Here is a 13,410-nt window from a genome sequence, read left to right as displayed (position 1 = left end):
AAAAAAAAAAAAGCCTTCAGAAACACTTTTGTTATGGAAAAGCATGCCTAATGTATAACAGATACATTCTTGGCACAAACACATTCAATACAATCTTTTGTTAGGAAACTATGCAGTCAAACACTATTAACCACTTGCCGACCAGCCGCCGTCATTATACTGTGGCAGTTCGGCACAATCCCGCAAGCTGTCGTAGCTGTACATCGGCTCCTTTAAGCAGGATAGCAGGCTCGCGCCTGCAATAATGCGGGGGTGTACTGATCGCCGGCTATGCGCGATCGCAGGTACGAGAGGCAGAACATGGACGTGTGTGTAAACACACAAACCCCTGTTCTGTGAGGCGAGGCAGATCTAATAGCTAGGAACCACGATCTGTCATCTCCTATAGTCAGTCCCCTCCCCACACTGTTAGGACACACACTAGGGAACACAGTTAACCCCTTGATTGCCACTAGTGTTAACCCCTTCCCTGCCAGTGACATTTACACAGTAATTATTGCATTTTTATAGCACTGAACACTGTACAATTGTCAATCGTCCCAAAAATGTGTCCAATGTGTCAGCCATAATAAAAATCGCAGAACGCCGCCATTACTAGTAAAAAAAATAAATAAATAAAAAAATTAAAAATGCCATAAATCTATACCCTATTTTGTAGACACTATAACTTTTGCGCAAACCAATCAATATACGGTTATTGCGATTTTTATTACTAAAAATATGTAGAAGAATACATATCGGCCTAAACTGAGGAAAAAATGTGCTTTTTCTAAAAAAAAAAAAAAATTGGGATATTTATTATAGCAAAAAGTAAAAAATAGTTGTTTTTTTCAAAATTGTCGGTCTTTTTTTATTTCTAGCACAAAAAATAAACACCGTGGAGGTGATCAAATACCACCAAAAGAAAGCTCTATTTGTGGGGAAAAAAAAAGGACTTAAATTTTGTTTGGGTACAGCGTCGCACGCAGGGCCGGATCTCCCACAAGGCCACCGAGGCCAGGCCTCGGGGCGGCAGTGGTGCGGGGGCGGCGCCGCTCCTGCGGCGACTTCTCGGCTGCTTCCCCCGCACTAACATAGCAGCATGGCAGGCAGGGGCGGGTGGAAATCTCCCCCTGGGCCGCCTACCTTACGTCCGCTACGCTGTCTATTTTTCCCAGGCTGCGACGTGGTACTGTGTTATACAGTACTAGCCGCCGACTGGCTGGCTGCTGTTCCGCTGCACTCTGGGAGTTGTAGTCTGGCCTCACTGAAGTTCCTGGCGGTGGGAGGAATTCAGCAGCACAGCAGACTACAACTCCCACCTCCCAGGAGCCTCAGAGGCAGCCGGCACGTCACACGTGACCTGAGCAGCTGTGAGCTGGGACCAGGCGCTGGCTTGAGGAGAGGCAGAGAAGAAATGACTGGGATTTATCACCCCCCCCCCCCCCGAAGAGGACGTGCAAGGAAAGTAAGTAGTAGTACCTAGCTGTAACACAGACCCAGACCCTGACCCCCCCCCAGCTGACCCCCCCTACATTCCATGGGCACTGATCAGGCTGCATGGGCACTATCTGCATGGGTGAGGCAGCACTGATCAGGCTGCATGGGCACTGTCTGCATGGGTGAGGCGGCACTGATCAGGCTGCATGGGCACTGTCTGCATGGGTGAGGCAGCACTGATCAGGCTGCATAGGCACTGTCTGCATGGGTGAGGCGGCACTGATCAGGCTGCATGGGCACTGTCTGCATGGGTGAGGCGGCACTGATCAGGCTGCATGGGCACTGTCTGCATGGGTGAGGCGGCACTGATCAAGCTGCATGGGCACTGTCTGCATGGGTGAGGCGGCACTGATCAGGCTGCATAGGCACTGTCTGCATGGGTGAGGCGGCACTGATCAGGCTGCATGGGCACTGTCTGCATGGGTGAGGCGGCACTGATCAGGCTGCATGGGCACTGTCTGCATGGGTGAGGCAGCACTGATCAGGCTGCATGGGCACTGTCTGCATGGGTGAGGCAGCACTGATCAGGCTGCATGGGCACTGTCTGCATGGGTGAGGCGGCACTGATGGGCACTAGTGAGGCGGCACTTATCAGGCTGCACTGATGGGCACTGTCTGCACTGGTGAGGCGGCACTGATCAGGCTGCACTGATGGGCACTGTCTGCACTGGTGAGGCGGCACTGATGATGGGCACTGGTGAGGCGGCACTAATCAGGCTGCACTGATGGGCACTGGTGAGGCGGCACTGTTCAGGCTCTACTGATGATGGGCACTGGTGAGGCGGCACTGATCAGGCTGCACTGATGGGCACTGTGCATGGGTGAGGCGGCATTGATGGGTACTGTCTGCATGGGTCAGGTGGCACTGATCAGGCTGCACTGATGGCCACTGTCTGCAGAGGTGAGGCTGCATGGATGGGCACTGTCTGCACTGGTGAGGCTGCATAGATGGGCACTGATCAGGCTGCATAGATGGGCACTGTCTGAACTGATCAGGCGGCACTGATCAGGCTGCACTGATGCCTGGGCACTGTCTGCACTGGTGGGCACTCTCTTCACTGGTGAGGCTGCACTGATGGGCACTGTCTGCACTGGTGAGGCTGCATGGATGGGCACTGATCAGGCTGCACTGATGCCTGGGCACTGTCTGCACTGATGGGCACTCTCTGCACTGGTGAGGCTGCACTGATCAGACTGCACTTATGAGCACTGTCTGCACTAGTGAGGCTACACTGATGGGTACTGATGATGGTGAGCTAATTCAGTGGTTTAACCACTTCAGCCCCAGAAGGATTTAGCCACTTCCTGACTAGGCCATTTTTTTGCGATACAGCACTGCATTGCTTTAACTGACAATTGCGTGGCCGTGTGATTTTGTACCCAAACAAAATGGACGTCTTTTTTTCCCACAAATGCAGCTTTCTTTTGGTGGTATTTGGTCACGGTTTTTATTTTTTGTGCTACAAACAAAAAAAAAGCAAAATTTTGAAAAAAAAAAACAACCAATATTTTTTACTTTTTGCTATAATAAATATCCCCCCAAAAATACATTTCTGCATCAGTCTAGGCCAATATGTATTTTTTTACATATTTTTGGTAAAAAAAAAAAAAATTATAGCGTCTGCGTCTACAAAATAGGGAATAGATTTATGACATTTTTATTTTTAATAAAAGTAATAGTAATGGCAGTGATCGGCGATTTTTTTTTTTTAGTGGGACTGCGACATTGTGGCGGACAGATTGGACACTTGACACTTTTTTGGGACCTTTGACATTTATACAGTGATCAGAGCTAAAAATACCCACTGATTACTGTATAAATAACACTGGCAGGAAATGGGTTATACTAGGGGGTGATCAAGGCGTTAAATGTTCCATAGGGAGGTGTTTCTAACTGTGGGGGCAGTGTAGTGACTGGGAGTAGAGAGAGATCGATGTTCCTGATCACTAGGAACAGCAGATCTCTCTCTAACTCCCCTGTCAGAACGGGGATGTCTGTTTACATTGACAGATCCCCGTTCTGTCTCTCTCAGGAGCGATCACAGGTCGCCGGCGGATATCGCGGCAGCTGGCCATGCGCATTGGCTCAAGCGTCATGCCGTGGGTGCCGGGGAGCTAACCTGCTGCCGTATAATGATGGCAGCTGATCGGCAAGGTGTTAATGGGCCACTTGACTGGACTTGCCCCCCAGGCCTAAGGTTGCCAGCCCTCCTCTGATGGCAGGTGCGGCAGGTCCGTGCCTTCTCTAATATCACTGCACTGCCCCCTCCCCACACTGCCTGTCTTATTCACACAAAACATGAAGCGCGGCCGCTCTAGACAAAGGGCAGGACTTTTTAAGTTAAGAAGTGGGTGATTGGTTGCTAGGCAGCGGGGCGGTCCCAGCAATAAATCACTCACTTTTAATGTGAAAAGTCCCGCCCATTGTCCAGAGCGGCCAGGCTCCATGTCTTGTGTGAATAAGGTAGGGTTCTTTGGGGAGGGGGGGAGTGCTGTGCTGTAAAGGAGTTTGATATTGAGAGAGGACTGTAATGGGGGCTCAGTCTACGATTGTGGGGGTCAGTCTATGATGGGGAGTCTGATGGGTCAGGACCAGTTTGTGATGGGGGGGTCTGCTATGAGTCAGGTCAGTCTGTAATGGGGGTCTGTGATGGGGGGTCAGTCTTTGATGGGAGGGTCTGTAGTGGGTCAGCCTGTGATGGGGGGGTTAGTCTGTGATGGGGGATCTGTGATGAGTCAGGGGGGATGTGACGTAGAGGGGGGGCTAAGGACACTGATGTAAAAGGGGGTCGTGATGTAAAAGGGGGCTATGTAATGTAAAGGGGGGCCTGAAGACAATGATGTAAAAGGGGGTCTGTGATTTCTGCACTAGCAAAACACAGGTCTCTGCAAGGGTAATAGAAAACAATTGTTTTCTATGTGTCCTGTTCACACTGCAACAGCGCCACTGCATGCTGAGCAGTGTGGTGAAAAATGCATACAGTTTCATGCACTGCAACTGAGCTGTGGTGCATAATAATGAATGAAATGTATTTGTATAAAGAACTATTTACGATCATCTTTGGGTAAAGAAAGACTGAACAGTTTAGCTTTACTTGACATTGAGTCAGAACTTTTAAATACTTTGTCCTACGAAGATATTATCGATGAGTTTGCCAAAAGAAAAGTTAGAACTAAAAAATTGTAGGGATTTCCTTACTGCTATAATCTTTAAAAGGCATTTTCTGCATTACAGAGATTTTTCAGTCTGTACAATTAAAGCCAGTTATTTTCAGTGTTCTCATGTGTGGAGATATGTTATAATTTGATCTATTGTAGCAGGCATCGATAAAGGACCACAGCTCAGTTGCAGTGCATGAAACTGTATGCATTTTTTACCACACTGCTCAGCACGCAGTGGCGCTGTTGCAGTGTGAACAGGACACATAGAAAACAATTGTTTTCTATTACCCTTGCAGAGACCTGTGTTTTGCTAGTGCAGAAATCACAGACCCCCTTTTACATCATTGTCTTCAGGCCCCCCTTTACATTACATAGCCCCCTTTTACATCACGACCCCCTTTTACATCAGTGTCCTTAGCCCCCCCTCTACGTCACATCCCCCCTGACTCATCACAGATCCCCCATCACAGACTAACCCCCCCATCACAGGCTGACCCACCACAGACCCTCCCATCAAAGACTGACCCCCCCATCACAGACCCCCATTACAGACTGACCTGACTCATAGCAGACCCCCCCATCACAAACTGGTCCTGACCCATCAGACTCCCCATCATAGACTGACCCCCCAAATCACAGACTGAACCCCACAATCGTAGACTGAGCCCCCATCAAATCTTCCAGGGCTGAAGTGGTTAAAACTAAAATTCCATATGAGGTGAACATTTTGCTTACAGAATTAAGTGCACGTCTTACACAACAATGTCCATGGAAAATCCTTGGTGAAAAAGAAGCCACTTCTAGATTTTTCTGAAGCTTTAGCTCAGAGCTCGACAAACCCCAGACGCCAGGTCGCATTGGCACCTAGAATTAGAGGCCTGGTGCCTGGGCTAGACTGCGGCAGGTGTCTTGTCCCCACGCGGCCACCACCCTCACGGGTACGTGGACTCAGATGACGCTTCAGCTAGCAGTAATTAAGGCTGCGGCTTTGCGGCCTGCTGGAGCTCGGTGCACCCCTCTCTTTGTTGACTGAAGGCATTGCCCTTACATTGCTCACACTGCAGGGCAACTGGCACCTTTTTTTTGGTGGCGGGGCTGCTACAAGTAGTTACTAATGGCGCTGAGGGCTTCCCCTGCCTGACTACGGGGAACTGGTTGAAGGAGTTGCGGGCTTGATCTGGCACCCTTTTCATAATGGTGAGTAGACAGGGAGTGTGGGGCAGCTGGTTGGAACTGCTTCAGTTCCATTTACACACCCCCCTCCCCCACAAAGATGGAAAGAGTTTTCCATAAAAAAATTTTTCTTCATTAAAATGAATATTTATTCTTTTTCATTCTCTTCTCTCCCTGCCATGCCACAGCCACACAATTGAAGTCCCCTTTCATACGAGCTGCCCGATCAGTTCTGCCTGTCAGTTTTTCAGATGGACCTGATCAGACCCTCATTTCCTCTATGGAGCAGCGGATGTCAGCGGACATGTCCGCTGACACCCGTTGCCATCTGATCCGATCCTGTCCGCCAAAAACAGACGGATGGTGGTCCTATTTTCTATCAGTCCGGCAGATCGGATCAGATGACATGGGATGGAAATGGACAGGCGGTCGGTTTCCATCCGATTGCCCCATAGAGGAGAGCGGGACTGAGTTTGTGTCCACTCTTCATAGCGGGGATCAGCGTCGAGAACCCCTCTGAGCAAGCGGATTACGCTTAGCTGAGGCTCCCGTGTGAAAGGGGCCTAAAGTGGCATGAGTCACTGGATCCCCTACCGCCCCAACCTTGCTTTACTGTCCTTCCCTAGTGAGTCGCTGCTCACCACACCATTAAGCCTAGTTCACACGGGCCGAATGCCAGGAGACATCAGCCAGTTCAATAAAAACTGTCCAACATTCAGCTGGTGTGCATGGAAGCCGAGCATGCAGGAAAACCAGCAGCCAACTGGCTCAAAATCAGCACTGACCAGGAGTGTTCTGTGTAAATTTAGGATCAGCTATTTGTATCGGTGAAAATAAAGCTTTGTTAGTTAAAAAAAAAAAATAAAATGTCGCCTAACTTTTTTAGCTGGCTCCTAGATTCCAAGCAAATTTGTCAAGTCCTGCTTTAGGTCATGTTAGGTAATTGTGTGTTCAAACATCTGCTATTTGTTTTACACTCCCAGCTATTAGTTTTCTAAGAGCCCTTGCACACTGGGGCGGCGTCGGTGGTAAAACGCCGCTATTATTAGCGGCGTTTTACCGTCGGTATGCTGCCACTAGCGGGCCGGTTTTACCCCCCGCTAGCGGCCAAGAAAGGGTTAAATACCACCGCAAAGCGCCTCTGCAGAGGCGCTTTGCCGGCAGTATAGCCGCGCCGTCCCATTGATTTCAATGGGCAGGAGCGGTAAGGGAGCGGTATACACACCGCTCCTTCACCGCTCCGAAGATGCTGCTGGCAGGACTTTTTTTACCGTCCTGCCAGCGCATCGCTCCAGTGTGCAAGCCCTCGGGGCTTTCACACTGGAATGAAAGCAGCAGCACTTTCGGGGCGGTTTGCAGGCGCTATTATTAGCGCAATAGCGCCTGCAAACCACCCCAGTGTGCAAGGGCTCTAAACAAGCCAGGGAAGCACCGAATATAAAACAGTGATCGTTAGTAATTGTGCATATAAATTAGTAGATTTATCTTATCAGGTAACGAGAATCCTTGATGTCCTTGCTCATCCATCTTTAAGATTATTGCCAATTAGAGTGAGCCACATTTGTGTCCTCCCACCCATTGCGAGTAAGGGAATCTGGCAGTGTAGCCTTGAGGCTCTGCTCCTGTCTCTTACTGGCCCGGCGGCCGTGGAAGGAGGAGGAAGCCCGAGCGGTGACGCAAATATCTGCGGCTGAGGCTCCCAGAAGTGGGGACAGGATACCTGTGAAAGACAGGTATCCTGTACCCCCCCCCCCCCCCCGAAAGGTGCCAAACGTGGCACTGGAGGGGGGAGGAGTACAATGAGTGGAAGTTCCATTTTTGGGTGGAACTCCGCTTTAAGGAGTGGCCAAACACAGCTATTAATCCCCTTTCACACATGTGCGATTTGCCGTGCTTCAGCTGTTGCAAGACACGAAGACTCCTAATATCCTGTATGGGGCTCATTTACACCTATGCAGTTTGGTTTTGTCCAATTTGAAAAAATGTACAGATGCTTCTTTTGGTACATGATGTATTTTTGGACCTCTATATCCATCAATAAAAAGAAACACAGGACAAGCAAATGAAAATGAAGACGCACAAGTGTGAAAGAAAAAACATCTCCATGGGCCCTGATCCCTAACTGGGCTGACACTAGCACTTTAACCTCCCCTCACCTGTCTAACTGCAGTTCTAAAGCCTTATACACACGATAGGACTTTGTACAAACGTTCCCGTGGATTTTTGTACAAAGGGCGTTGGCCATAAGTTTGTATTGCATACACACAGCAGAACTTTTTCAGCCAACTTTCACCAAATCATGTGTTTTTTCAGCTTTTTACCACCACCCTTTGGTCAACTTTTGTATTGTCTGATATTGTGTCAATCTCACCTCTTTTATCGTCGAGATTGACACCTTGCGAGCCGGGTTCACACTGGTGCGGGGATCCGACTTGGATCCCCGCCAATGCCAGGCACTATGTTTGGTATCATGAGGGGGAACTCCATGCCAAATTTTAAATAAAAAACCGGCATTGGTTCCCCTTCAGGGGCATACCAGGCCCTTAGGTCTGGTATGGATTTCAAGGGGAACCCCTACGCCGAAAAAACGGCGTGGGGGTCCCCCCCAAAATCCATACCAGACCCTTATCCAAGCACGCAGCCCGGCCAGTCAGGAGGGGGGTGGGAACGAGCGAGCGCCCCCCGAACCGTACCAGGTCGCATGCCCTCAACATGGGGGGTGTGCTTTGGGGGACAGGGGTGCCCTGCAGCCCCCCCACCCCAAAGCACCTTGTCCCCATGTTGATGAGGACAAGGGCCTCTTCTCGACAACCCTGGCTGTTGGTTGTCGGGGTCTGCGGGCGAGGGGCTTATCGGAATCCGGGAGCCCCCTTTAATAAGGTGGCCCCTATTATTATTATACAGGATTTATATAACGCCAACAGTTTACGCAGCGCTTTACAACATTAGGGAGGACAGTACAAGTACAATACAATTCAATACAGGAGGAATAAGAGGGCCCTGCTCGTTAGAGCTTACAATCTAGGAGGGAGGGTCAAGTTATACAAAAGGGTAATAGCTGTGGGGGATGAGCTAATGGAGAAAATAGTGCAGTTGTTAGATGGAGGCAGGATAGGCTTCTCTGAAGAGGAAAGTTTTCAGGGATTGCCTAAATGTGGATAAATTTTGAGACAGTCTGACAGATTGGGGTAGGGAATTCCAGAGGATGGGCGAGGCTCGGGAGAATTTCTGGAGGCGGATATGGGAGGAGGTGATGAGGGAGCTAGAGAGCAGGAGGTCCTGGGAGGAATGGAGAGGGCTATTAGGTTGGTATTTTGAAACTAGGTTAGTGATGTAGCTGGGGCAGAGTTGTGGATGGCTTTGTAACTTATTGTTAGTATTTTGAATTTAATTCGTTGGGCGAGTGGCAGCCAATGGAGGGATTGGCAGAGGAGGGTAGCAGACACTGAGCGGTTTGTAAGGTGGAGGAGTCTGGCAGCAGCATTCATGATGGACTGAAGGGGGGATAGTCTAATTAAAGGTAAGCCAATGAGGAGGGATTGCAGTAGTCGAGGCGAGAGATAACCAGGGAGTGAATCAGGAGCTTTGTGGTTTCGTTGGTTAGAAAGGGACGTAATTTAGAGATGTTGCGGAGGTTGAGGCGGCAAGCTTTGGAAAGTGATTGCATGTGGGGCCGAAAGGAGAGTTCAGAATCCAGGATAACACCTAGTACCCTGACATGTGGGGACGGGTGGATGGTTGTGCCATTGCTCTTGACAGACAAGTCAGGGGAAGAGGCACGTGAGGGAGGAAATATTATAAGCTCGGTTTTGGACAAGTTGAGTTTGAGGAAGTGGTGTGACATCCATACAGACATGTCAGTTAGTAAGTTAGTGATGCGTGAGGAGACTGATGGAGTGAGTTCGGGGGTGGAGAGATAGATTTGTGTGTCGTCATCGTAGAAATGATATTGAAAGCCGTGAGAGGCTATCAGCTGACCCAGGGAAGAGGTGTAGATTGAAAACAAAAGAGGTCCAAGAACAGAACCTTGGGGGACCCCGACAGAGAAGGGAAGAGGAGTGGAGGAAGTAGAATTGTAAGTGACACTGAAGGTGCGTTGGCATAGGTAGGATGAGAGCCACTGAAGAGCACAGTCACGGAGACCGAGGGAGTAAAGTTTTTTGAGGAGGAGGGGGTGGTCAACTGTGTCAAAGGCAGCTGAAAGATCCAGAAGTAGGAGTACAGAATAGTGTCCATTGGTTTTAGCAGTTAGTAGGTCATTTGTGAGTTTTAAAAGAGCAGTTTCTGTGGAGTGTTGAGGGCGAAATCCAGATTGAAGGGGATCAAGAAGGTTGTTTTTAATGAGGTGGTCACTCAGTTGGTTGTAAACCAGGCGTTCAAGGAGTTTAGAGGAAAAGGGGAGCAAGGAGATAGGGCGTAGGTTGTTAAGATTGGTAGGGTCCAAGGACGGCTTTTTAAGTATGGGGGTGACCAGTGCATATTTTAGAGCATTGGGGAAGACGCCAAAGATTGAAGATGTGGGTTAGAGAGTGTAGGATGGAGTCAGAGGGCGACCGTAGCATATGAGAGGGAATAGGGTCCAGGGGACAGGTGGTTAGGTGGGCGATAAAAAAGCGTTTAGCAACTTCATCTGTAGTAGCAGATTTGAATAGGGGGAGTGTCAGCTGTACCTGTTGACATGGGGTCTTAGCTGGGGGAGATACCTGTAGAGCGGAGATTTAATCGCGGATTGTATCAATCTTGTTCTTGAAGTGATTAGCGATCTCCTCGGCAGTGAGTCAGTCAGTGGGTGGAGACGGTGGAGGACAAAGTAGAGAGTTGAAGGTAGAGAAGAGTTTACGGGGACTAGATGAGAAGGTGTTAATAAGAGCTGTAAAATAGGTTTGCTTGGCAGTGTGGAGGAAAGAATAGTATTTTTGGAGGGCAGATTTGTATTGGTTGAAGTCTTTGAGAGAGAGACTTAGTCTTGTGCCACAGCCGCTAAAGAGCGCGGCTACGTTTTTTGAGAATTTTAGTGTCATCTGTTTGCCAGGGTTGTGGGGGTCGAGGCCTGATTCTGCGTGTAGTGAGGGGAGTGAGCTTGTCCAGGGTGGAGGACAGGGATTTATTGTAGATGGACGTGGCTTGGTTGGGGCAGGACAGGGGAGAGATTTTGTCATAGAGGTGGTCAGTAGCAGAATAGAGGAGAGAGGAGTTGAAGTTGCGAAAATTTCTACGGGTGATGGTTAGGCGATTGGAGGGAAAGGTGGTAGAAGACAGGGGGAGGGAGAAACTAATAAGGTGGTGGTTGGAGAGAAGAAAAGGATTGTTTGAGAAGTTGCATGGAGTGCATAGGTAGGAGAATACAAGGTCAAGGGTGTTGCCATCAGAGTGAGTAGAAGCCTGTACCCATTGTTTTAGGTCAAATGAAGAGGGTAGACGAAGAAGTTTAGAAGTAGCAGGAGTGTTTGTATTAGCAGGGATGTTAAAATCACCGAGAAGGATTGTGGGAATTTCTGAAGAGAGGAAGTAGGGTAGCCAGGCAGAAAACTCATCAAGGAAAGTTGATAATGGTCCAGGGGGCCGGTAGATCACAGCAATTCTTAGGGAAGTAGGAGAGAATAGACATATAAAGTGGGCTTCAAATGATGAGAGAGAAGAAGAGGGAGGAGAGTGAATAACCTGGAAGGTGCATTGGGGGGATAGGAGGAATCCCACTCCACCTCCCTTACGTCCATTAGGTCTAGGGGAGTGAGTCCAGTGAAGGCCACCCTGAGAAAAGGGAAGCAGGAGAAGGGGTGTCATATTCGTGGAGCCAGGTTTCGGTGAGAGCAAGTAGATTGAAGGAATTAGTGACAAAGAGGTCATGAACAGCAGTGAGTTTGTTGCAGACAAAGCGGGCGTTCCAGAGGGTGCAGGAGAGAGGGAGGCTGAAAAAGAGGAATGGAGACTAAATTGCGTAGATTGCGACTACTGCCAGAGGGTGTAGGGTGATGGGTGTGTTGGGCACAGTTAAATAAGGGAGGCCCAGGGTTTGGGGAAATATCTCCAGCGGTTAGGAGAAGCAGAAGCGTAAGGGAGGTAATATGAGAATATGATTTGTATGAGGGGACATGCTTCAGTAACCTGGGGAAATTAGTTAGCAAGTGGGCTTAGAGTTAGAAAGAGGTGATGAGTGCAGTAATAGGGGGAGGGGAGAAGTGAGGGTGATATGTACAGATTGTGGGGTGGAGCAAGGGGTGAAGAAAAGAGAGTTTGAGGAGAGAGGCAGCAATTGTGAAAAGGAGGAGAGGTAAAGAGAGCATGTTTCAGAGAGGAAGGTGAGATAATTTGGAATAGAGGTCATCTGCAGTCTGTTGTAGTTTGCTTTGTGCAAATCACTGAAGTGCAAGAGCAGAAGTGCCACTTATTTAAAGAACCCCACTTCTTTGGAAGAACCCCTATATGTGCAGCCCCCTGTATGTGTTTCCCCGTAAAGAAGGCCTTGTTTTTATACTGTGTGTTGGGTGTGGATAGAATCTGGCAATTAATCAATTAAGAGGGCATATTAGGAACACAGCTAGCAGGGCATAACTTTCACACCACAATCAAACTGCAAGGGGACTAAAAGGCCAAAATTGTAAAGATAAGGGAACCCATAATTTAGGTAAGACTTAATGGCTAAATAAACATTGAAAAAATGTGAGCATGGCTACAGATGGAGTTGAAACAGTGGTGACAAACAGATTTACCAAATATGCATTTGAGCAGTCAGTCAATGTTCAGTTTAAAAGGTATGTGGAGGTATAAACGCAGGTTTACCTGTGAAGAGAGAAGAAAATGTTCAGATGAATGGTGCAAGAGCAGAAGTGCCACTTATTTAAACAACCCCACTTCTTTGGAAGAAGCCCTGTATGTGCAGCCCCCACCCTCTGTGAATGAGTATAGTGTACATCGTACCCCCTACCCATTCACCTACGGAAAAAAGTGTCAATAAAAAAAACACACTACACGGGTTTTTAAAGTAATTTATTAGGCAGCTCCGGGGGTCTTCTTCCCACTTCAGGGGTCTCTCCGGCCTCTTCTCCCAATGTCCGGTTCGTCTCCGCTCTCTTCTCCCGGTGTCAGGTTCTTATGCCAGGCTCCCCCGCTATCTTCTGCTCTTTTGCCGCTCTCTTGCTAGCGGTGGCCCGATCTTCTTCGTCATCTTCTTTCCTCTTCTCTTCTTCCGATGTTGACACGACGCTCTCTCCCGCTGTAATGCTGTGTGAGCGATGATGGGAGGAGGCCCTTGTCCTCTCCAACATGGGGACAAGGTGCTTTGGGGGAGAGGGGGGCCCGCAGGGCGTCCCCCCTCCCCCAAAGCACCCACCCCCCCTGTTGAGGGCATGCAGCCTGGTACGGTTCAGGAGGGGTGGGGGCGTTTGCTCGTCCCCAGCCCCTTCCCTGACCGGCTGGGCTGCGTGCTCAGATAAAAGGTCTGGTATGGATTTTGAGGGGGAGCCCCACAACGTTTTTTCGGCATAGGGGGTTCCCCTTCAAATCCATACCAGACCTAAGGGCCTGGTATGCTCCTAGAGGGGAATTCCCTCGCGTTCGCCACAATAGGAAAATGTGTTTTTCCTATTGTAGCCAGCG

Source organism: Aquarana catesbeiana, linkage group LG01, assembly GCF_042186555.1.
Source record: "Aquarana catesbeiana isolate 2022-GZ linkage group LG01, ASM4218655v1, whole genome shotgun sequence".
Classification (NCBI taxonomy): domain Eukaryota; kingdom Metazoa; phylum Chordata; class Amphibia; order Anura; family Ranidae; genus Aquarana; species Aquarana catesbeiana.
The sequence above is the reverse complement of the archived record's forward strand: the minus strand, read 5'-3'. Positions refer to the sequence as shown.